We start from the raw sequence: 27,415 nt of genomic DNA on the forward strand, positions 1-27,415 counted from the left end.
TATTGTCATCAAATTCAAAAGCTCTTTGTGTATGTCTTGTATGATCTTTTGATGGTAAAGGTTAAAAATACATTCTGGCTTTCTTAAGGGTTAAAAAAAAAGCTAGAGAGGTTTACTGGAGAAATACTAGGGTATCTCATGGAATTCAAGGTCTGAGATGCATTCCTGGAACTGACTGGAATCAGGAGGTAGAACACTGAGGGGAACTCAGGAAGTAATCTCTTGCCATTTCTTACTTCTTCTCTTTGCCAAATAGTTGAGTATTTCCAAGGCAGCTGGGTGGTGGCCAATAATAGAGTCACAAGTAGTATTTCTGTAGCTGTCAGGATGGCTTGCCACACTTCCATAGATTTGCCCAATGAGGAGTAAACATGCCTAAATGGATTTAGACAGTTACTTACACAGACAGCAAAAGCAAGTCATTATGGTGTCAGTTCCCTGTATCCCTTGTTCCACAGACAACACTGAAGAGATCAGGTGATAGATGGTGTGATTGGTGGGTCACTTTTGTTGAGGAGCCACCTCAGAACCTCAGCCTAGCAGTTCTGTAGACTTACACTGAAGTCTGTAGCTTTCCCCTAAGTGAGAGTGAGGTGGAAAGTCTTGTGCTGAACTGAAACTAGGGAGATGGATCAGAAATGGCCTTGTGACAGCCTTCCACAAGATAATGGGGTAAACAGCCTCTTAGGTCCTCACCAGGCTGCTTATCTTCCCTTAGGATAGAAGAAATCACAGGGCATTCTGTCAAGACTCAGGTCAAACTGTGGTCAAGTCTTACCTATGTGGTCTATGTGGAGATTATTTTCCAAAGAAGCTAAACACATCATGAGATGGGCAATAGGTAGCTTTTATAATGACATATGTATCTTTTGTTGAAAGATGGTTTGTAATGTTTGAATTTAAAAGACCAAATTGATTGATGCACTGATGGTTGGAACATACACATTTAAAGACTGGCCTGGAACTTGCTGCTGTAGCTATTATATATAGATATTGTTACTAACAGCAACTTTATTTTATATGATGAAAGCTGAGCTCAACACAAGTCAACATGTACTGGAGTTTTACAGAGCAGACTTCTAGTCTGCGTTCTCAGCTTCAAGCAATAGCATAAAATTTAGGTGAGTGAACAGAAGCTGATGATGAGAGAGCTTCAGGAAGATTAGCAAGGCCTAACACTGCAGAGGGGGCAAGAATGAGACTGAGAAGAGACCATTAGATTAGACACTTGGTACTCAAAGTGTGGTCCACTAATGAATAGCGGGGAGGACCGTGCTAGTACCTGCAGTAGGCTCTCAGGCTGAGCTTACTCCAGACCTATCATAGCAGAATCTGCATGTTAGGAAGATTCCCCAGGTCACCGGTTTGCACTTTCAAGTTTTTGAAGCACTGCATTAGAAGACCTTTGAGAAGAGATTCCACACAGTGGGAGCCAGATCGCAAAGGGTTGCAACTTAAATCTTTCTTGATTTCCATTGCTGATCAGAGAGAGAAAAGTGAATTCTGCACTCCTTAATCATGTGCCCTCAGTTTAGCTTTCAGGCTTATTTTCCTGTCCTCTGTCACACATTTCTTTCAGTTTCTGCTCCATAGATCTGCTCACCACACTTAAATGTTGCCTATACCTTTCCATCTTTATTCACAATACCTGGAATGTCTTCCCCTTATTTTCTCTACCTGTTATTCATACCCATTTTCTAAGGCCTAACTTGAAAACCATTTTCTGCATGAATATCTCCCAGATGGCCTCTATAGCCCCCTCCAATTTTAACATTCTCATTAACATTGAATGATGCAAATAATAAAAATAGCTAACATTTACCGAATGAAACCTAAACGGCTTACCCAGTTCTCAGCTTTACCTGTATCAACATTTTAAATCCTCGCCACAACTCCAGGATAAAGAAACTGATACACAGAGGGCCTAATTAACTGACTTGTGGTTGCACAAGCATGCAACTATTTCCATAGGAACAGGATAGGAGAGACACTAGGGATGTGCTATTCCCATTTTTAGAAGTTGGAGAGATCAAGTCTAATAAACTAGATAGTAGATAATATCCTCTATTATCTCTCTCTCTCTCTCTATTAGTTTACATCCCTTAAAACAACTTTTATCTACAAATACAATCCTTACAGTCTTTCTGCTTAATAGTATCTTGCCTCTCCAAGTCATTTCATGTGTATGGGCACAAGATTAGCTTTCAGTGAGAAGAAAAGTCTCAGTCCATCCAGGGCCTCTGTGTACTGAAAAAGGGCACTGGCCACTGGGGCAAGTGGGAGCTGAAATCTAGCCCATGCTCCAGTTCATAATTTGTGTATCTTAGAGCAGAGATGAGTCCGCCGGGGGAGGGGGGAAGTGAGAAGGAAACTTTTTTCTGTTCTTCACAAAGACACCAAATGGATTGGCAGCAAATCTGACAGCAACACTGACAGAATTCCCCAAACTTGCTAGAGCTCCCAAGGTTCCTGGGCCTTGGCATCCCCAGATCCCAGATCATTACATTGCTTGCTCCCCAGCAGGGCTCCAGGAGATTTCCCTGTTATGCATATCTCTTCCTTGGAGCCAGGAGCATGGCTCCACCTTAGACCCTCTCATTCTCCCTGATGACCAGTTTGGACCCTTCCATGTGTTTCCAAAACTCATGGGGTTCTTATTTCCCATGTCGTGTAGGAGCCAAATTTTAGGCCCACTCAGATGGGTTTTCTTCCCAAGTTCTCAGAGGGCTCTTGTACCCAACTTCAGACTCTCCCAAGATCTCTGACGAAGTCCCTTTGGCCTCCTGAGAGACCCTGCTGTCGCTCAGGCCTGTTGAAACTTCCTCCTAAGGGCACGCCTGAGCCCTGTCCACACTGAATTCCCTCCATAGTGGCATCTCTAGGACCTTCCTCCTCCTGCCTCCCAGAATCTTACCCTCATATTTCTTGACATCTGCACGTCCCACTCAGAATGCTTCTTAGGGCATTTCTTCTCCATTTATCATTCATATGATCACCATGCTGACAGGACAACGATTTATTTCTCCAAATTTCTAGGCTGCTGTTTCCTCCTCGCCAGCCCCATCCTAGTCCCCTGTATCTTTTAGGTACACACCCTACCACATCCTTCAATCACTGTTTTTGTTCTGTGTATCTCACTGGAGATGTTTTTGTCAAATTGTTTAGTCAAAGTATTCTGGAAATAAGTTTTCCAGTTCTGCACCAGACACAGTTCAGGTACTTTGTGCAGTTTATTTCATTAATCACCTTCAAGGGATCAAATGAGAAAGTGAAATGACTTTTTCTGGAGGAGGGAAATCTGGGATTCAAGGATAGATAGGCTTCTGGGAGATTAACTCTTGAGACTATATGTAAAATGTGCTCCAAATTGTTGGGATAGAGTCCAAGGCCTTCAACCTAAGAAGGTCACCAAAAAGGTATAGGATAATTTCGAGTCTTATTTTTTAGACTCCTGATCTTGTATATCTTCATTTTCACAAGATTTCTACTTTTTCTTACTCTAACCCATAATAGTTAAAATACAGTTAAAAGAAATGCCTTAATAGGTAGTGTGTATACTAATAGTTCTCTGGATCTTAATTTGGACTCGGTAATAAAAGGGCTGATGCACCCGGGGGGTAATCAAGGTTAAAATTTTGATCAAGGAATGGGTGCAAAGGGGACGCACATGTGATTTGAATAAATGGCACCTTTGGAAATTCAAGATTTGGCAAACTGCATTTGTTTGATAATAAATAGCAGGTTGTAGTGAAACAGGTGAGCCTTTATGATACATCGGAGGGAGGCTGGAACCCATTATCTGGGTAATTAGGGAAGAAAAAAATCCCCTTATTTCAACCCATAGGAGGAAGCAACTCTATTGCTCCAATTAATTATGAAATACCTTTAAAGGATGCGTTTTAATTGAAATACAGTCTTGTCTCTCTCAAAGAAAATGTAGTTTTCAAAAATATGTATTTAAGGACAAATGCCATATGAATTATGTAAGGATATTTCAAAGGATTTATTTTACTATCCTTCACTGAAACATGTTTTAAAAGTATAAGTATAGTATGTGGGCACAAGATTCAATTGACATGAGATCATAAGACAACTTTTACACAACATTTTAGGGACACTTTGTTAAACCAGCCCTTCCTCACCTCCCACTGCCCTGGCCCTGTGTCCCACCTCTGTCTTGACTACATCTCAGACCACTGAGAACCTGGTACTTTAGGTATATAGCACAGTAGGTGCCCAGAAATGTTTGTTGACCATATTAGTGAATAAATATCAGAAGCCCAAGCCACAGAATATTATCCTTAAGGTCCTACTCTGAAGAAAGAAAGGTATTCTGGGGTTTTAGTCATCATACAACTGATAACTTGCAGCAATACTTTCTTTCAACAGTATTTTCTTTTGTTGTGATCATTCAATAAAAGAAGTGAAGACATTCAGGTCTAAAATTTCTGCCACCTTCTGAGTGAGAGGCCCAGGAGCATTTAAAAAAATTATGCATCATCTTTTGTTTCAGGACCCCAAACTGAAAAGAGATGAACCCATCATTTTCAAACATCTTTATGATTTAAGTAGGTGGTCTCTTAAAATGGCAATGAATGAAACCAGGTAAAGGGATTTTTACAGGGTTCTTTATAACTGTTTTACATTTTAACTAATTTTTCTTACCAATTTTCTCTTCCCTTTGCTTTTAAGTGATTATCTTTGTGTCAGTTATTTCCGTACTTTGCAGTGTGGTTTATACACATTGTAAATATTCTAGTAGGTCTGTATCTTTTGATTGTTATCCATAGTCCTTGTATTAGTTTGCTAGGGCTGCCTGAACAATGTACCACAAACTAGGTAGCATAAAACAATAGGAATTCATTCTCTCACAGTTCTGGACATTAGAAGCCTGAAATCAAAGTGTGGGCAGGGCTGGCTCCTTCTGGAGGCACTGAGGGAGAATCTGTTGTATGACTCTTACCTAGCTTCTGGCAGTTCCAACAATCCTTGTGTTCATGGCTTTCTCTCCCTGTCTGCCTCTGTGTCTGTGTCCAAATTTCCCTCTTACAGAACACCGCTCATTGAATCAGGACCCACTCCAGTCTGGTATAACCTCATCTTAACTTGATTGTGTTTGCAAAGACCCTGTTTCCAAATACGGTGACATTCTCGGGTACCAGGGGTTAGGACTTGAACATATCTTTTGAGGGGACACAGTTCAACCTACAATAGGCATTTGATTGTATTTTTCTCTTCATATTGTGTTTCTCAATTTCACATTCCGTATCTCAGGCTAAGGTCATGTGTTTATCTTCCTTTCATTGGCAACCTTTGTGAAAAATTCCTCACTCAGTTTTCAACCTACTCTAATTGAATATCTGTGTTTACCTTTTTGCTGAAACTGTTAACTATTGCCTTTCATTCCTGATTTTACCTAATCTTTGTGGAATTTCACATCTCTGACCAATTTTTCCCTTTAAAGTTGTCTCTGCTGTTGATTTTCACCTCCTCCATATTTGATCACTGTTTTACTGTCTTCTTTGCTAGTTTCTCTTCTTTTCCTTTCCTCAAAAATTGATGTTCTGCGGGGTTCTAAGTTCCCTCCTCCTCTCCACTCTGTTCTCTCCCTGCTCTCTTGCTTCTGTATTATCCATCCCTAGGTGAGTAACCCCCCGATCTATATTTCCAACTCTGTGCCCCCCCCAGACTTGAATTTCTAACTTAAAATAATGAGGAACTCAAGAGTCATGTGGATTCTAATGATTTTCAAAAAATATTTCAGAAGTAAATTTTGAAGCCGATATAAGGCCCTCAAATACCATTTTCTCTTTGTTTTATAGTTGTGCTCATTCTTACTTTGAGTTCAGTCTTTCTCATTCATTCTTCTTGTTATCTTAAGAAGTTACAAATGAACTTCCCTGGGTGTTGTGTGGATCCTACCTAATTATCTAGTCAATAATTACAGTAAGACAAACAAGAAATGATAAGATAAATCTTAAGTGCTAATACTTATTGAATGATTGCTATGTGTAAAGCTTACTTTGCTTAAATCATCAATATTAATTTGTAATTTCTTGAGGATGAGGAGAGTGAAGCTTAGAGAAATTAAGTAATTTGCTCAAGGCCAATGATAGAGCATGGGCTCAAACTCTGTTCTCTTTGCTTTCAAAGCTTGTTCTATTACCCACCCCACCTTGTGGTGTGCAGATTGAGAAATCAGGTTAGCAGCCCTGCACAGAGTACTGCTTTCATAAGGCCTCTTTTTTTTTTTTTTTTCCTCTGGCTGGATTAAATACTGTAGCTTTTCCGGGACCTTGAGTATTGATGAACAAACAGGGTCTGCCCTTGGTGCAACCAGCCTTTTCTTGTTTTTGCTGGAACCTTGAATGCCAGCCACAGCACTGATATGAAATTCTCCATATTACCCAGCAGGGGTCTCTGTCAGCTTCAACAGGACTACATCTTTTCTGCCAGCCCCTGAAGGCAATTAATTAGGAATGAGCTGTGCCTCAGTCCTCAGGTGATTGTTTATTGAACCCTTATGCAACTAGGTGAGGCACGGGAATGACTCACTGGAGTGGGAGCAACCCCAGAGCAGACAGGACAAGCTTGTGCATGGAAAAAAAAAGGAAATTTAATTTGCATGAAAATAGGTTTGTCTTGAGCCTTTTCATTTGTGTAAATCTGGTAGCTTTAGGTTAAACACAAGGGTGAATTTAGTTGAATGTGTGTAAAAACTAGAATGGACCACTGTAAGGAGAAGATATAACTTTGGTGAAAGAATAATGAAATACATGTTTTCGTAGAATTGAATGACATCTAAAATAGAATTGTGGGCAAAAGGTTTTACGTTGTATGTGTCTATGAGAGAGAGAGGGAAAAGACATGCCACTGTGCTATTTCTTCACAGTTACCATGGATCATCAAGTGTACCAAAATCAGAATAATGCAATTATGGGGAACTTTGGTTTTAGTTCTTGTTGCTGTGGCTGTTGTTGTTGTTATTACAATTATTATTTTGGAGAATGACTGTAGAGATAGAGTAAAATTTTGGGGAGTAAATTATAGATGCCTCTCCAGAGATTCAAGAATGAGCAGGATTATTTTGGAATTTTCTTCTAGGGATGTACATTTGGTTGGCTATGGTTTCACAGTGGGCAGTAGTAACATCTGAGTCTAAGAACTCCATTCTGTACTTGGGCAGACCTATAGATGGTGCTGTCTTCCTATAATTTTGGTGATTTGTTTTAAAAAAAGGGAAAAGCTTTCTGCAGACAGAATTAGATGTAGAAGTGTGTTGACTTTTAATCAGATTGCACCACTATAAAACATTTGGAACAGGTGCCTTACATTGATCATAGAGGGTTGATTATACACTTGAAAAATATAGTGGACTGTACTTTTAGAATTAACTTTTCCATTTAATTATAATTCTTAGCTATGTATGGAAAAATATGTTGCTATTTATGACTGAGAGGGATGAAGGAAACTATTTCTATTGCTGTAATATTTATTTTCTCCATGGTGCTTTTGAATTTAAAGTAGAGCCCTGAATCAAATGAAAATTCTTGATAAGCGTAGCATAAATGTTATATTAGTTGCTTGTAGGTCTTGGAGATTGATTACCTCCTGAAAACAAAGTTCCTAGATTCTATAATTTTGTTTCTCTAAATTCTCAGTGTTAGAGTGTATATTACACTAATAGTAAATTATAAACTTCCGTGAGCAGGCTCCAAAGTGCCAAATGAATAGTTCATTTTATTTATCTGAGGCTGCCACTCAAAATGCCATTTCTTGTTTTAATCTAGTGGAATTTAACATAAGAACGCAAGGGAGATATATGAAGAACATATTTTTCTTAAACATAAATTCCAAACAGGATATTATTATTTTTTGATTAATGCATAGTGTGTTGTAGAGTTAATGGGAAATTCTGCAAGCCCTTGCTACTGTATATGAATTTTTAACCACAAGATGGCAGTATAACTTTCCCATGTCTCAAAATATTTTAAAAATGATTACTAAATTAAACAAATTCTTTCTTAGTGAGAAATGTACACAGCTAGGAAATTTTAGGAAAATTATTAAAAAAGATGAATATTGAAGGTACTTAATATAAGAAGTGCTAAAGACTCTAGTGAATTTTTTCAGCAGTTTTTATTTTCACTAAGAACATATTTATATTCTTTTAAGTTGAAAGTAGGAATATGATGATATCCAAATTATAAGTCATATCAGTAACTTTCTTTTACAGAGCAATGTAGTCTCGTGTTTGCCTAATAGCGCCTTGAGAAATGATAAGACTTTTTCTGTCTCCATGTTTTCATCAAGATCTTTATTGGTCTATACCTCTATTCCTTCAAGCACACATATGCTAGAGATAAGAAGGCCGAAGGAGAAACAAAGAAGGGAAATAAAAGAAAGAAAAATAGAGATACTGGCACCTACAGTATTAAAAAAAAAAAGCAGTGGTGATGTTGTCTGCATGACCCTTGCCTAATTTATGTATTCCATAGTTAAAAAATGTATCGTTTGTCCATTCAATATTGGGTATTTAGCCATTATCCAGTATTATCTGTATTTATAGTGTTTCCATTTATATTCTTATATATTATGCTGTGTTATATTTCACTCTACATGGACGCTTTTCACAATTACTTTAGTGTTCTTTGATTTTGTAATTAGTTTAAATGATTACACAGGATCTATTTCTTGTTTTTTAAGCCTTGTGAAGACTGAGCCCCTTTTTGGTAGAGACCAAGTCTTATTTATTTTATATCTCTCGGCCCACCACAGTGCTTAGAATATAGTAGCCAGTCAATAAATCTATTTTTGTTCAAATTGCATTTGCCACAAAACAATTCTGTTGAGACTTATTTTGCTTATGTGTCCTGCCTAACCAGTCATAAGAGTGGCATAGGTAAAGAAAATACCTTTTAGTTTAGAAGCTAAGTACTTTGGATTTTTTCGTAGCATCTTATTTTGCCAATAGAGTAGGGAATGTTCCTTATAGGAGTGGTAGTTTCTCAGAACATTCCTGAAAAGAAAACTTTTACTTTTTGACCAAAGATGTCTAATAAAAGTAGTCCTATGCTAAACAGTATGATTTGCTTTCCATAATGGAATATTTGACATATCATCAATATAAGATGTGCAGAAATTTTTTTATTGCAAACTCAAAAGGGAAGTCTATTACTTTCCATTATTTACATAAGTTAGAAATGGATGGTAAGTTTTTTTGTGGGGAAGTTAAGATTAAAAAATAAAAGACAGTTACCATGTATAGGAAAAACATATAAGATAATACTAAAAAAAAAAAAAGAAGAAATGCAGTTACCATGTGTGAAAAATATACAGTTTCATGTAATGCCCTAAATGTGTAGGTCACGTTCCAAAAATTTGTAGTTTTAGGTTAGTTTTTTGCAACCAGGGTGCGTTTCTTTCTAGAACAATGTTACGAAATTTGTAGGTGAGCCACAGAGATCTTTTTTTTTAACCTGTAATAAATATAAAATATCACTAATCGGATCCCTGAACCCCAGGACATTTAGGACTCTTAAGCCCAAATGCAGGGTCCTAAACCCTTCTGATGTTAACTTCCCTGGAGGTTTCAAGGCTGTAAGCAGTGAAGAATGAGATTGAGATGCTAGCATGTGGAGATAGCCTGGTGTCATATTCAGAGCAATGAGATAGGAATGTGCCAGCAGGATAAGGAGGGACCTTTGGATGCAGCTTCACATTCACAGGAAGTCTTGTAAATTTAAAATTTTGGGTATTTCTTCCAACTAAAGCTGGAGGTAAAGTCATTGCTTTTGTCACTGCAACTGTGTGTACTAAAAGAATTACTATGTGAAATGTAGGCATTTAGAATAAACTATTTTTTTGCAATTAAAAAACTTTTTATTGTAGTGTAGTTGATTTATGACGTTTCAGGTATATAGCAAAGTGATTCAGTTACACATATACATATACACACACACATATATATATAAATATGTATTATTTTTCAGATTATTTTCCACTTTAGGTTATTACAAGATGTTGAATATAGTTCCCTGTGCTATACAATAGGTCCTGTTGTTTACCTGTTTTATGTATAGTAGTGTGTATCTGTTAATTCCAAATTCCAAATTTATCCCTTATCCCTCCCTGCCTTTTCCCTTTGGTAACCATAAGTCTGTTTTCTATGTCTGTGAGTCTGTTTCTGTTTTATAAATAAGTTCATTTGTATCGTTTTTTTTTTGATTCCACATATGAGTGATAGCATATGGTATTTTTTTTTTTTCTCTTTCTGGCTTACTTCACTTAGAATGACTATCTCTAGGTCCATCCATGTTGCTGCAAATGGCATTATTTCATTCTTTTTTATAGCTGAGTAATATTTCACTGTATACATATATAACCACATCTTCTTTATCCATTCATCTGTCGATGTACATTTAGGTTGCTTCCATATCTTGACTATTATAAATAGTGCTACTATAAACTATAAACGTGTATCTTTTTGAGTTAGACTCGAAAATAAACTTCATTTTAATAACTCTATTAGTTGGCATTTCTTCACTTGTTTAGTAAGGAAAATTGAGAGTCTCAAAAAATAGGTTGTATGTCTTTTTCAACCTCTGAGAAATTCTAGGATTAAGGGACAAGGACAGATGGGTTCTAGAGGTTCTCACTCCAATTGTTGCTGTACATATTAGTGCAGTAAACAAATGAATGGATGGATGGATTTTGAAGAGTTAGACAGCAGAGGAGGACTGAAGGAGAAGTGTGAACCAAAGGAGGTATCAGGGTTGGAGAAAGTAAGGATTGTGGTGGTCATTAGATTGTTAGGGAATAAACAATTTCTGCATTGGAAAATGCATTTTTTAAAATGATTTGTGCAGCCTATATGAATTTATGTATTCTTGCATTTGAATAAACATGAAGAAAGTCACACTTTTAATATATATATTATTACATATAATACATATTATATTTTAATATATATATATTTTATTAACATTTCATAGCTGGGATAAAAGCCATGTATTAAATTAAAAGAAAATCTCTTAGTTTTTATATTTTATTGATCTGCAACATTGATATGTTTATTTAAATATAAGAATTCATAATATTAATCGTTCAATAAACTTGATATAGAACAATGACAGATATTAACACATGTCCTGATTTCTCTCAGTAGACAAGAAGCTCCCTGAGGATAAGAATCTTGGACTGTTGTTATTCTGCTGTATCCCCTAAAACAGAATCTGGCACAGGATAGGTACTCAATAAATATTTGTTGAATGAATAGATGGCTGAATGAATGTCACATTTATTTTGGTTTTCAATTTTGAATGTTAATTAACTTGAAAAATTCTAAACCTTTCAAGACACTAGAGCATGTGTTGCTTCCTAAATGACCTGAAGAAGTTGGTTCAGTTCCTTCCATGCCAAGTGCATGTCATTGATGGTGAGAAGAATCATTACTGAATGCCTGCCACCAAATTGAGACATTACCCCAGGAACCACGCACTGCCTAAGATGCACTATTCCATTTTATTCCTAACAGCTGCAAAGGAAAAAAGGAAATCCAAAGGGGCTTAGTTTTCCTGCTCTAAGTAGGAGTCAGTCTTGGAGAGACTGTAATCCTAGGTACTATAAGTCCCATTGATTCTGTAAATGGATATGTGTCTTCCTGGATCTTGACTGTGCAGGGCTGTAGACCTGTTTCTTCCCAATACCTGGCTTCCCAGAAATGATTATAAGAAGTGTGGACTCTCTGATTGTTGAGTTGTTTACTGTTTGGAGATTGGTTTATTTTCTCGGGCTCAAAGGCTGCTGTGTTGTATTTTTTTCCAGTCAGTCTTTCTACTCATCCCACCCTCCCTTAGGAACTGCCAAGTCACTCCCACACATATTGCAGACACAGAGAGACACTTGTAGTCACACAACAGGGGACTTCTTCAGTGGGGTCAGAGCAACCTAATCTTATTTTTCTCTTTTGGTCTATTAAGTTCTACTCTGGTGTCCCAAAGAATTATTTAACATATTCATGTGTGTGTGTGTCTGTGTGTGTGTGAAAAAATATATGTATATATGAAAACATTGATCTACTTCACTTTTGTTATTGGATCTTTGTTTTGGAATTACATGGTTTTCCAAAAATAGTTACATAGATGGCAAACTTTTGAGTACGCTGTGGGAGCTAAGCAATGAAACAGATGCAACTGAGGTCAACAAAGAAGAAGAAAACAGGGCACCCTATCAAGAGGCATCCATGGTTTAATAGTGAACTTTACCTTATAGAAAGAGTAGAGGTACTACCGGGAGGTGGTGTCCGATGTGCGTTCTGATGTTTTACCACCTGTCATTAGATTAGAGCATCTTGGATACTCACTAGATGTGTTACCTCAGGCAGGCAGTTTAACATGTTTGTGCTTCATCCACAAAATATGGGTATCTTGCAATCTACTTCATAAGGCTGTTGGAAGGATCAGATGGGTTGCCACATGGAAAGTGCTTAAAATTGTGCCAAGCACTTAGTAAGCACTCTGTAAGTGTAGTTATTACTAATGGATAGAGAAAACATAAAAATATTTAGGCATATTCCAAACACTTTAGAAAATCTTCATAGGTGAGTGACACATGATATAAATATAAGCTAACTATAATTCTGTTCTACAGCCTATAAAGTAGACTCTTATTTTTCTGTTTACCTTTTAGAAACCTAATCTTATTTTGTTTAACTTGGCTGACTTGGGGTGATAGAGTTTTGTTTTGTTCTCAAACCTGGATATCATTAGCATAATCCTATTTTTTATCAGATGAAGTGGTCTTTTATTCCCCAAGTGGAGTCATTAGGTTGCTTCTGGAAATTATAGGAGTGATTCTCATTTCATTATCCCAGTGGTCACTCTATCAAATAAATTGGATTATTCCCTTATCCCAGGGCTTACTTTTTTAAAAAAGAAGGACATTTATGTTTTGTAGTTGTTGTATTATATTTAGCACTTATAATAAATTTTTGGATCTTAAAATTATTTAATATTTAGAGTAAATTTTATTAAGCATTTTTTATTAGTCAAGACAAGTAAAGACTTTGTCTTTAATGTAGTTATTTCCATGTCCCACCCAGTGATAAAGAGATCACCTAATTGACAACTTCTTATTTATAGGTTAATTAGGTTGTGTTAGTTCTTTTCCCAGGATTTGAGGCAAAATTATTACCCAAGTTTGTAATTAGTTGTCTTTCCTTTTCTCATTAGTTTCTGTACTATTTTTCCAATCCCTCAACTCCAGGATTCCATGCTCTCACTCAGAGCTTGTCCAGGGCTTCCCACCAAGGCACCCATGTTTCCTGACTCTCATCAATAGCTGCCTAATGTGACTTTTTAAAACCCTGATTTTATTCCAGTAGCCAGATTGATAAATATAATTAATTGTACTGTTTTCTATGAGGTAGGTTCCAAATTGTGGCTTTCCCCCAGAAAATGGATGTTATGGTAGGCCAATCAGGAAAAATGTTTTTGAGCCACCTATAATATAAACCAGCCCCATCTGATTCATTGCCCCAAATGTTGGAGAAAGCATAAAAGGTATCTTTCATGGAACCCCAAGTATCTGATCTTTGATGCTAATGGTTATGGAATTATCAGTCAAATGCCTTCTTTTTTCATCCTGGTTTCTCCCAAACAAACAGAACACACACACACACACACACACACACACACACACACACACACACACACACACACACACAAGCAAATAAACATACACATCAAAATACTTTCTAGCTGGGCTTTAAGCTTTATGTCTTACTATTTACACACTGACATTATTATTTACTGTATATACAATCTGCTTTTCAAAATATTTTTCAATTAATTCTCCCCAATGTCCATGAATCCATTTGGAAAATACTTCTTAAGTGTCTTACATATACCAGGCCCTGTGATAACAGGTACATGTGGCTGATCTGACTTTAGTGGTGAGGAATGTGCAGCGTAGAAAGGGTGGTAACAGTTAACTGAGTCCATTTGCTAGAAGGCGGGTGCTTAGTTCACCAAGCTTCACTAAAATTTGATGTTTTTGCTTTCGCAAGCTGGTTAGAAGCATTGCATTAAAACACTGCCAAATTTAGTCTCTTTTTATCCAAACTTTTTTAACTTGGAAAAGGAATTTCAGTGTGTAAAACTTTCCATTATAAGGCCACCTGTAAACTTAAAACAGTCAAACTGTTTTTTCAGCTGCCTGCAGCTCTGTTTCTCAACTGACTAATACTGACAGATAAAGATGGCTTTCCCCTGAGAAGGATTGTTTTGTTTGCGGTTATTCTGTCACTACCAGGAGAGACAGCTCCCCTGATCCATAGGGAATGCAGAGATGCAGTTTACAGACAGAATCATATGCTGACTAGCAACTAAAAAATACTAATCAAATAATGATTTCATTGTTCCTTCCTGTGTCCTTGACAACTGAGTGGTATGCAGCTAGATCAGAACACCGTCTGGGTGTGGATTTTTTTTTTTGGTCTCAAATACTACTATTTTGAGAAAGTTTGCAACTTATTCTGACAATCAGGCTAAGGAGAAAAATGGGCATTTCCAATATCTTGCTAACTTTCGGTTATGTAGCAGAATACAGAGTTTTTTATTGCTTATGCCAAATCAGCATCTTTAGGCATCTAATATACTATTAGTGTTTTTGTATCCCTGAAGGTAATTCTTCTGTCTCTTCTATTCTTATCTGGTTTATGGCATGATTTCTACCATGATGGTAGTCAGTGATGAAGAGTTCCCTCTCTGGAGTTGGAGAGAGCTGTCTTTGAGTTCTCTCTCAGCCAGTTAACAGTAGTGGAGCCTGGAGAGAACTTCCTAATCCTTCTTATCTTCATGTCCTTATTCATAAAGTAGGAATTAGTGCCAGAATCTTTCCCCATAAGATTGTTTTGAGTTAAATGAGGTAATGCACATAAAGTGCTTAGCTGCTTGGCACAGGGAAGCACCCCATAAGTTGGCAGTTTGTTGCTATTATTAGTAATCTTCCCTGCAAGACTGTAAGCTTCCAAAGCAGCTATTCTCAGCCTTGGCTGCATGTTAGAATCACCTGGGTAACCTTAAACGATCCTGATGCCAGGGCCGTACCCCAGATTGACTAAATCAGCCTTTTTGGGGGTTGGGCCCAGGACTTAGCATTTTTTAAGTTGGTTCAGCTGATTCCAGTGTGCAGCCCAAATTGAGAAACACTGTCCCTGAAGGTGACATATGGTACTTTGTATATTTTGAGTAACTGAATATGGAAAAGCCAAATTAAGTGATTTTTTTTCAAGGGCCCACTTATTATCAACATCATAGTAGAGCAAATCTACTAAGAAAGAAATGGAAAATTATAAAATATATAGGAACTCAGAGTTTGAATGTGAGAGAGAAAGTTATACGAAGGGAAACTATAGTAAAGCAAAATTATTTTTATATTTCAGTGTTTGTTTTTAAAGGTATTGACAGCAATGATCGTAAAGACAAATCTGTACTATTTTAATACGAAGATCAGTATAAATTTAAACTTCCCACTTACGTCTTACCTGTGTTTGTTTAAATTTTCAGGAAAACCACTGACAACAGAAGAATACATACTTTTATATTGCTTATGCCAAATCAGCATCTTTAGGCATCTAATATACTATTAAACCTTTTGGATTGGGAAGGCTAATATCCAGGATAAACTCAATTGTATAAACTATGTAAGAAAGCTTGAATTTCTTCCCGGTAATCCAAAATATATTAATTACTAAGTTTCCAACATCTTATAAAGTTAAACAAAATGATACAAGAGTTAAATTTTCCCAAGGGAGTGCTTAGCCCCCAGTTTTTAAACTGTATTTCCAAAGTGAATTTCTCTATATTTTGACATATCACATTATCTTTGTATAAACAAATTGTTTTAATTTTAACCTTCTTCAAAAGAATACTTTTTAATAAATACTTTACCTCATTTTCAGTATCTATTTCTCTGGTATACAATTCTACCCTACATATATTGTTGAGAATCATAATTACACTTGTTTACTATTGCTGGTTTTTCAGATTTTTAAAATATATGGTCTCATTCAGTTCTCACAATACTTCAGTGAGGGCACAGTTCAAAAATTAGCCTCATTTTATAGGTGGGAAAACCAAGGCAGTTTATAGGTAGCCTGTTTCAACTGAACCAGGGCAAAAATTCTTGGTTTTTAGTCAGATAGTCCTTTCATTAACTCTTCCATGCATTTACTGAGCATTATCAAGCTGTAGGTGTGTGTCTGATGCAGCTCTAGGCAGTGGCATCCAAGATGACACACTTTTTGCCTTTGAGAAGTTCCACATATATAGCATCGTGAATGCATTTTAAAATTCTTAGCCTGAACCTACCAAGGCAGAATCCATGACCTGAAAGTACCAGGGCCAAAAAGCTATCAGCTCTTCCGAGACATAGGCAGGAAGAAGAAAGGAACTGCGGTAGTTCTGAAATCCATAGTTACCACCTTTTACAGTTATATTTTGTGACAGTCAAGATCAGCCTAGACACTAATATCCCTTGCAGCTGAATTTTCTGGTGACTTCTGCTACATTAGGGAATGCTGTGGTGTTTTCCTAAGAATGTATTTTTCAATAATGCTTTAATTTGTTTTTCTCCAGCTTTTCTACTGCTAAAGTTCATTTTACTTTTGGCAGAAGCTATTTTGAAGATTAAGCATTTCAGTTTATTTTTAATGCTAATTCATCTCTAGTGTTTAGCTGGTTTTTGAAGTAATCCTATTGCTGAATTAAAATATTTGTACTTACTAGACACATATTAAATACTACAGTAAGGCATAGAGTTTGTTTCAATTAAACTTTAAAAAATACATCCATTTTTTGCAAATTGTAAAGTCTTGAAGGGAAGTTACTGCCTTAATTGTCTCTCATAATTAGCCATATTCATTTTATTTTAAAGCATAAAACACAAGTCAGTTAAATGGATAGAACTATTTTAGTCCTTGTTGAGGATTCATGGTTGCCCTAAAGGAAGAAAAGTTCAAAAAGACTATTATTAGTTTTTCAGTTACTGAGTGGAAACATTTTATGTCTTGAAAATTTTCCTTGAATATTTTGCAATTAAGAATACATGGATAGATAAAGCAATGTGTATAATGTTGAAAAGTTAAAATATAAGTATTGTTAAGCAGCAAATAAATGAAATATATCTCTTACTCTTGTATGAAACTATTTTAACTTAATGTCAATAAAGTTTAAATTAGTTCAGACTTTTCTTATTAGAATAAATGTTTCCTTTTAAAATGCATGATAATCATAATCAAGACAAAATTTGTCCTGTTATTTATTTTCAAAATGATTGTACATGTTTAGCAGACTTTTGATTTAAATCCCCAGTGATATATTGGAGACAGATGTTTAGATGACCTCATGTTTAAAGTAATGTTATATTTGGACACAAGATTAAATTTTCCTTAAAATCTTTCCTTATAAGTTAAACTGTGTGGTAGTATACAAAAACTAATCAATGATTTGCAGTGGATTAATGCAATTCCTATATTTTAAATAAAATTTTCTATCTTTTATGGAATTCCACATAGTACAAAAGAGCTGATTATGAAGCAGCTGTTTACAAATGAAAATATTGTTTTTGGCTGGTCAGCTAAATGGGAAACAGATTTGAAAAGTTCCATGAATTTGAATGCAAATTTACCATATCATTTATACCAAACCAAAGAACATTGGTAAAAGACTGCAACATAGTTTACCAAAAAAGTCAGTTGTAAGACTGTTTTGTAGGATATAACATAAACATTTAAAATAGTTTTTCCTTTTTCAAAATCAAAATTATCTTGATTCCTTATGAAAATCAATATAACTGTAATGTGTAACTAGCCTATTGGGAAGGATCTTAGGGAGCTCATAAACAATTTTTAACATTTCAATGGAGTTAGTAGTGGGAACTATTATAAATGTATAGGTAATTGAGTGGAGTGAAACAGATAAAAGATAAGAGATATTGTCCAAAGACAATGAATTAATGTATGTGACAGATGTGTTCAAGGCAGAGCTGTATATGTATAAGCATGTTGTTATTTTTGTCAGCGGCTAGAATGTTATCCTGGAAATCACATTGCTTTGGGAATAATGTTAAAAACCTGGTCTGCGAGGAAAACCTTCACATTTTACCTCAAATTTTAAATAATTATTAAGAATTATTTATTTTGGAAATTATTTTACTTAGAATTAAATAAGACTTAAACACTTTATCATATGAATTTTCATTATGACTCATTTGAATGCCAAAGTACATAAATTACTTGAGGTAATTCATGAGTTAAAACTTCTAGGATAACTGTTGTTAGCTTCTTTTTCTTTCTTTTTATCTCTCCTGTTGTCTTTTTGCTTGTTTCATTTTTTTGAAATTGAGATCATGTTTATTCAGTAGCATTTAAAAAAATTACATGAGGAATAAATCCTTTTTGGGGGTGGGATGTCACATCTGGTTCTGTTGTCACTATAACAGAGTGGCTGCTGATTCCCCGAGTGGCTGATGATCACTCAAGACAGAAGCACGTGGAGTATGTGCAAACTATTTTAAGAAACAAGTTTTGGGCAAAATGAAGAAAAGCAGAATCTAAGAATGCAAGCAACATTAATAAAAGCACTTTAAAATAAAAGACTATTTTATTGACATTGATGAATAATGTCAATGGAAAAATAATGGAGGATCCACCTTTAGCATACCTGAATTGTTTTCTACATATTCTATTGAGTTTCAGGAGTCAATGAATACCTGTAAAATTAATTCACTGATTTACAGACATGCTAAATGGTAGTAGACTATGAGTTTTAAATAAGGTTCAGTGCCTTTGGATCCTTTAATGCTGTATCCTTTACTTTTGAGAATAGCAGATATAATTGCCACTTCCTTGATAAGGCAAGACTACGTAGTAGTGATGGCATACACCACATCACCCCATTCTTTCTGGCTTTCCTCGTGATTTTATAATATAGTGATGTATAAAAATCAGGCAGCTGGCATAAATGAAGATGCATTTGAGAGCCATTAAAGGAGGTTTTCTTATTTACTTATATTTCAGCCTAATATATTCACATTCTTGACATAAACAGTAAGAACGTTTTAAAGAAAATCAGCTGATGTCTGTGCCTGTAGCAAGGAACTAAAATTGGGCTTTTGCATATGGGCAAAATTAAATTTTGGAAAGAAATGTAAATGATACAGTTGAGTAAATAGTAATACTTAAGCATAAATATAACATTTGAATACTAGTACTTAAAAATCTGTGCCATATTCATTTTGCCAAATGCAAAACATCATGTATCCACCACCACAGAATTATACAGATAGTTTCACTGCCCTAAAAATGCCTTATGTTCCATCTATGCATCCTCCCCCATAAAACCCCCTGACAGCCATGACCTTTTTACTGTCTCTATAGTTTTCCCTTCCCCAGAATGTTATATAGTTGAATCATACAGTATGTAGCTTTTTCAGACTGGCTTCTTTCACTAAGAAGTATGCATTTAAGGTTCCCCGTGTCTTTTCATGGCTTGATAACTTTCCGTACCATCAGATAAGCCACAGTTTGTCAGCGTACCTATTGAAGAACATATTGGTTGCTTTCAGGTTTTAAGAATTATGAATAAACTGCTATAAATATTTGTTTGCAGATTTTTGTGTGAAGTTTTCAACTCCTTTGGGTAGGAGTATGATTGCTGAATCATTGAAATATTTTTAAATGAACTTAACTGTAACTGGTATATAGGAATATCCATATCTTTAGTTAATAGTAGGAGAGGCAAAAATATGTTTCCTGGGCTCATACAGTTGAATTTTGGATAAATAAGTATTCATTTTCTCTTTCTTCTTGCATAGTTTACAAAGGCATGAAGACTATTCAAATCCATGTTTGTTTATTTTTGATGAGATTTCAAAGCGAGATAACCTCTTAATTTGATAAGACTATTGTAATTAACAACCGAGAATGGGTCATCTTAAAGACAGTGGAGAACATAGCACATAAAAGATGACTACTAGAGAATAGTCAGGAGACTGGAGTGTTTCTCTAGATTACTGAAGGTCTATGTTTAAATAGAATTGGTTCTGTGCTAGGTATCACTCCAAACCTTTTGATAGATGTATATCCTTCTTCTCCTGAACAACCGAAGAATTTTTCAGGTAAGGTAGGTAATATTCATACAGATATTCAAGATGGACCAGTCACTGAACTATCACAACTATATCAACAATAATAACAGTAATTATTATCATAATGCCTAACATTTAGTGAGTACTTGCCATATGCCAGGTACTTTCTAAGATTAGAGCAGAAATCAGGTTTTGTGGGACCTGTTAACAATGTCATTTTACAAACAAGGAAACTGAGGAAGAGAGAAAATTAAGTAACTCTTGCTTATGTTGTAAGCAGCAGCACTGGAATTCAAATCCAGATGGTCTGGCTCCAGAGCCCTTACTCAAAATCACAAAACTGAATATTTTACCTGTTAAAACTAAATTATTAAATTATGTGCAGAAAGAGTTAGGCATACTTTTTGGATCAATGAAGAGGGTGCTATAGGAACTAAACTTAGAGAAGACTTTTAAGTGGATGGAGAAGATCCTACGGAAATGATGTTGAGTAAATGATGTTGACAAAAGGGCAGGAATTGTGGAAGAGACACAAGATATTAAACTTGATTGTGAGTCTCCCTGTCAATGGAATTATTTGGTAACTCCCTGCCTTTAGATATTTTTTCTTCTGGAATATTCAGTTTCCAAGTTCAGAATATTAAACCTAATCTAAAGAATCAGAATAATACAGGTGGGAAAAAAATTCTGAATGTCAGGACACAAGTTTTTAGTAATAATTCTGCTGTTGAAGACCTCAGGAAAATTACTTCACCTGAGGGCTCTCTTAATTCTAGGATTAAAATTTGAAAAATTTAAACCTTGAAAAGAATTTCACATAAATTGAAGTTGGGTTTGGTATAAAAAGACCCATCACAGGGAATACAGTTTATTTCATCTTTTAATTTTTCTAGTATTACCCATGAAACATCAACCTTCAAATCTCCCAAGCACAAAAACATTGAGTTATTTTGATCATTATGCTGTTTTGTGTACTCCTCATCAAAACTGTCACTAATTTCTCTGGCCTTACCTCCTTCTCTTTATTTTGATCACCATTGTTTTCGTTTGTTATAGTTTCTTGACTAGGTGACCTCAATTATTATGTAACTTCCTGGGTCAGGTTTCTTAGTTCTTAGTTTAATGAACGTTAAGTGTATTGAGTGTCTACTAGGTGCCAGGTGCTAAGGTTGGAAATGCCAAATCCTCACATACTGTAAAAGAACCATAAATGCCTACCCCAACCCACCCCTATAACTTGTCTTGTTCACTCAGAAAACTCCTACTCACTCTTCAATACCCAACACAATTATTTACTTCCTCAGTAAAACCGGCTCCCTCTTTTGGGTCTCACAGTACTAGAGGCTGTGAAAGGTGTTTACAAAGGGACAACATGTGCAGATTCTATTTAGCAGAGTAAATTGGTGATGATGCATAGATCAACTTAGAGTAAGGGGACTAGCTGGAAAGTTGCCATTACTCAGAAGAGAGAGGGTGAAGTCTTAGGTTAGGGCAGTGTCAGTAGGAAAGAGAAAGAGGACTGGATTTGTAGAATAATCAGTTCGAGTTCGTGATGGGAAGTTGAGTGAGCAAAAGCCTTATAGACTGAATGAAGCTGATGTCTGATGCCATTAAGCATAATAGGGAATATCAGAAGAGGGACTTGAGAATAGTGAGCTATGTTTTATGTATGTAAACTTTGATTTATTTAGGAGGTAGTTGGAAGATAGATGGGTGTCAATAAAGTCTGTGGAGTCAGCAGCATATTTATCAGTGGTTCTCACATGGTATGTGTGTTGGGTAGGGCTGTGTATCAGGATCAGCTGAGATGTACTTAAAAAGTACATCTCTACCTGAGTTACTTAAACATGCCCCTCTCTGCACCCTCTGTCACCCTAGTAAGAGTCATAGCTATTAGAGAAGCCAGAAGGGCAGAAGAGCAGAGCATTCAGAACCCTGAAAAACACCCAGGTAACTGGAGGTGGGAGGAGGAGGAGGAAAATGGCAGCAGCTGCATTAGAGGAGCCTGAAGAATGGATCACCAGAGAGATGGAAAGAGAACCAGAAAAGAGTGTTCTGAAAGCTAAAGAGCTTTTCAAGAAAATCAATAGTGTCAAATGCTCTTCCCTGAAAAACCGTTCCTTTACATTTCACTCCATATGCATCTATCACCAGTAAGTTGAGATTCTGTGTCCTGGTGTTTAAAATTTCCACCTTTAAATGTGTACCTTTTACCCATGCTGTCCTCTCCCAGCTTATCTATGAGATAATGGGATGGAAGATTACCAGACTGCCTGGCTTTGAATCTCAGCTCCTCTGTTTATTAACAGGTGATCTTGTCAAGTTCTTCTCCATGGGTCAGTTTTTGCGTTTTGGAATTAATAAAACTATCAGTCTTATGCGGTTGCTGTGTAGGTTACATGAATTAGCGTTAATGTGCCCAACTCAATTATTTTTGTGTTGGAACTAAAAACATTGCTAGTACAATATTGTCCTAGGTGCCCTAAGCATGTTTTAGAGTACTTCACTAGCCACATAATATCCCTAATATCTCCATCACTCAAGGTGGGGAAGAGAATATAAAGGTTATTCGGGAGTAAAGAAATTGTGATTTTTTTTGCCCCTCAAAAATCTCAGATTGGAGATACAGATAGCTATAGCCAGGATGAATGATGCTGGTATTCCTAAGCCTAAATGGAGGCTCCAAAAGAAATAAAAATGAGTTTTTGGTTTTTTTTCCCCTGGGGTGGAAACTGCCCAAGACTTTGGGAACCACTGATCTAATCTGATCTCTCAATGTAACCCATTGTCCCTGGTCAAGCATACTAGCTCTTCCTAATCACAGGACCTTTCTACTCATTCTCATATTTTTCTTCTTGATATTATTCTTACCTGAAATGGCTTTGCAATTGGCTATCAACCTGAGTCCCAGCCTAAGCAGTAGTTTTCATGGCTGCACTTGACTGAACATTAGAATCATCTGGAGAGTTCAAACCAAACCAAACCAAACCATGGCCAGGTCAAGCCCCAGCTAATTAAAACAGAATCTCTGGAGGTGGAACTGAAGAATCAGTGCTTTAAAAAATTCCCCCAGTGATTCCATTTAACAGCCAAGGTTAAGATCATTGCTGTAAACTAGTTAGCTATTTTCCTGGAGGTCTGCTTTGATTAAAGTAATCTAGATGATCAGTCATTCTCCCTTTAGTGCTTACAATCTTAGTGTGAATCAGCAACTTGCTGATGTTACTTACAGGAAAAAAAAATGTCATTTTTATTTCACTGTGGGCATAATATATCTCTTGCCACACTGGCTACCTGTGAGACCAAGAGTGCATCTGTGAGGTCTTCTACATATGTCTGCTGGCTGGCAACTGTATTGGTTAGTGCCAGTCAAATATAAAACATCTTGTTGAGCGTGCACCAGTGAGCTTGGACTGATGCCACACCAGTTCACAGAGGGACCTCATAAGATGAAATGTCACTTCAACAACATGTGTATAATTCAATGACATGCCCTAGTGTTACCTTAAACAAATTCCTTTTTGTTGCTTCTTTCATAGAAACCCACAGAGATTCTGAGGTTAGTCTGTATGACTCTCTATTGAGGAGGGGGGTGTTTTAACTTCTTCACATTTAAAAAAAAGTGTATAACATACACACATAAAAATATACACATCTTAAGTATAGAGCTTGACAAATCATCCAAAGGGCACAAATTTGTGTAGTTACCACCCCAGTCAAGAAATAGAATATTACCAGCAACCCAGGAACCTCCCCCTGCTCCTCCCTCTAATTATTACTTTCTCCTTCCCCTCCAACGGTAGGGCATTTCACTTTGGCTTTTCTTTTTTAGTGGCCAGATCCCCTCAAACTTCTTTTTCAATGAAATATACTTTGCTTGCCCATTAGAAGAACCCTTTTACAATCTAGCGAAAGCCAGCAGCTTTTTTTCCCTATGATTATTTTCCCCATCTGTTTAGAATTCACATCAACTTTGTATTGTTGCCTCATCTAATCAAGTGAGGGAATGTCTCAAGAGTATGTACTCCATAAACTACTTAATTTTCTGAAATACCCACTGCCAGGGATTTAATGAGAAACCACCAAATCTTCTTTGGCTATAAGTTTCTCTCAGGAACCATGTTTCTCAAAAGAGCCATGCCGTGCACATGAGCTGCTGTGTATTAAAAAAAATTATAATTTCCTTTAATTTTTGCATAGGTCAGAGTTCCTATCATATTTTAGTTGCAGTAATGGGCTTTACTATTTTTCTCTAGATTTATGCTTTAAGTAATGTAACATGCTGCATATGCTTTTATAAGTTGGAAAGTTAAAAGTAATCGGAGGATAGATCCAGTTTACATGTTGATGCAGAATGAACATGTCTTGCTGCTGTCTCAGGATCTATGTCATGATATCTCTGTGGTCTCACACTGGCCATGGCTTTCTCTTAGTAGGGACAATCTGACAAAATGGAGCTAGGCTACCTTAATAGTAAGGCTCAGCTTTATTTTTATTCTTTATCATCCTAATAGGATACTATGGGTACTGAATCCTTGTTTTAAGAAAAGACTTTTAAAAGTTTTTGATAATGTCAAAGACACTGGTCTTGGGAAAAATTATTAAAATAATTCTCAAGTGTATTTGGAGATTTTAATTCAGACAAGATATAAATATAGATCCCTTAATTATATTTATAAGAAATTTTAAACCCTATAATGGAATTAGAAAAGACTCTAAACTTAACTTGGGGAGCTACATATAGACACACTATGGAATATTGATTGTCTTCTGGGTGGACTGTTTTGAGCACTCTTACGTAAAATATGTTTAATACAGTGTTTCTATCTCAATGATAGACTGTGGGACCTGGGGAAATGCACAGCTTTCCTCTATCCAGAATCAATCCTTTTATTATCTCTAGGGCTTATTATGGTTTTGGAAAAGTTCAGGATTGTTGGGTGGTGTAATTGTACTTCATAGTCACTTAGGAATGATCCTGAAAAGAACACTGGGTATGTCTGGGACGTTGCTGAATGGGGAGCATGGGTCATGTTTTCCATTTTCTCACCCAGCTGTGTTCTAATCCAGACAAATGGAGCTGCACGGATAACTCTTGCCAACAGAAAGGTCAGGACAATAGCATCTCCAAACTAGATGCTGACCTGCCACTGTGCATAATAAAGTGCCAGTTGTTGGATTTCTCTAGGTTGTAAATCTTAGAATGTGATATTTATGGGACTGTGGAGTATAGCTGTCATTGTATGAGTGCTGTGAAGTCAGTGTGGGATGAGAAGCCAGGAATTTCTAGAAACAGAAGCCGTGGCTGTAGCAGTGGTTCTTTCTCTACTCTCTACTGCATCCTTCTCGACCAGCACATCACAGTAGATCTTTCTGCACTGATGGAAATGTTCTGTCTGTGCCGTCCAATACAGTAGCCACTGGCCACAGGTGACTTTTATTTGAAATGTGACTAGTAGGATTGAAGAAATTAATTTTTAATTTTACTTAATTGTAATTAATTTAAATTTATATGGCTGTATGTAGCTAGAAGCTACTGTATTGGACAGCACCATTTATTTATTATTTATTTATTTATTTATTTATTTATTTATTTATTTATTTATTTATTTTTAAAATGTAAGTTGTTTTATTTCTCCAGTTCAGGGATTCACAATACAATTTGCATTCTGAAGGCAATTCTCAATGATTAGCATTAAATATTTAAGAAATGCTTTTGGCTGGTGATTCTCAACCCTACATGGAAAATAGTGGTTTCATTGGTCCAGGTTAAGACCCAAGCAAAATAATCTTTTTTTTTTTTTCATTTTTCAGTTTTATTAGGTAAAACTGATACAATTTGACTGCTCATATACACTATATTGCATGTAAATACATATATGCAATATACTGCACATATTTTTAAGTTTACATATATGTGCTGTTCATTGTTTCTAAGAACGTTTAGAGCTTTAGCTTTTTTTATCCTTTTATTTTTTATTCTTTATTTTTTAACAATATAACATTTTTTATTGATTTATAATCATTTTACAGTGTTGTGTCAAATTCCAGTGTAGAGCACGATTTTTCAGTTATACATGAACATATATATATTCATTGTCACATTTTTTTCTCTGTGCACTACCATAAAATCTTGTGTATTTTTCCCTGTGCTATACAGTATAATCTTGTTTATCTGTTCTACACTTTTGAAATCCCATCTATCCCTTCCCACCTTCCGCCCCCTTGGCAACCACCAGGTTGTAATTCTATGTCTATGAGTCTGTTTCTGTTTTGTATTTATGCTTTGTTTGTTTTTGTTTTTGTTTTTTTTTTAGATTCCACATATGAGCGATCTCATATGGTATTTTTCTTTCTCTTTCTGGCTTACTTCACTTAGAATGACATTCTCCAGGAGCATCCATGTTGCTGCAAATGGCATTATGTTGTCGGTTTTTATGGCTGAGTAGTATTCCATTGTATAAATATACCACATCTTCTTTATCCAGTCATCTGTTGATGGACATTTAGGCTGTCTCCATGTCTTGGCTATTGTAAGTAGTGCTGCTATGAACACTGGGGTGCAGGTGTCATCCTGAAGTAGGGTTCCTTCTGGATATATGCCCAGGAGCAGGATTCCTGGGTCATATGGTTAGTCTATTCCTAGTCTTTTGAGGAATCTCCATACTGTTTTCCACAGTGGCTGCATCAAACTGGACAGCACCTTTTAGATTATGGATTTGTGTAAATCAAGAAATTCTGTTTAAAATGTAAAAGGATGGACTGTATTGACCTGGATATTTACTTTGGAGTGGGGAAATCCTTTTGTGTTAACACATCAAAATAACATATTTCAATTTAACTTATGCTTCACTTTAAGAGATAAAAATTTTCCTATACAATATAATGTTGTTGGGCTTGAAACAATAGATATTTATTGTCTCATAGTTCTGGACACTAGAAGTCCAAAATCAATGGATCAGCAGAGTTGGTTCCTTCTGAAGGCATGGAGGGAAACTCTATTCCATGCCTCTCTCTCCTAGCTTCTGGTGATTACTGATAGTGCTAAGCATTCCTTGGCTTAAAAAACATAGTATTTTTAAGCCACTGTAGTGTGGGCATTTATTAAAGATGAATGCCTATTGCCATGAAAGTAAAGAGATGCAGAATGGGCACTCCAACAATGATATCATGAAAATCAGGGCTACTCTTCAATAATTTTCGTGAACTGTATCTAGGAGCAAGTGAGGTTATTAAACTTTTTGCTCAGCACAAGTGGTCAGGA

The 27,415-nt window shown here is 36.1% G+C and overlaps 1 protein-coding gene across 8 annotated transcripts in view; it reads left to right on the forward strand.

The window, feature by feature from the left end:
• The window catches only part of SLC25A21 (solute carrier family 25 member 21), a 421,620-nt gene that overhangs the window by 11,801 nt on the left and 382,404 nt on the right, over positions 1 to 27,415 (forward strand). The window lies entirely within an intron of this gene.

The sequence above is a fragment of the Camelus bactrianus genome, chromosome 6 (assembly GCF_048773025.1).
Source record: "Camelus bactrianus isolate YW-2024 breed Bactrian camel chromosome 6, ASM4877302v1, whole genome shotgun sequence".
In the NCBI taxonomy this organism is placed as follows: Eukaryota; Metazoa; Chordata; class Mammalia; order Artiodactyla; family Camelidae; genus Camelus; species Camelus bactrianus.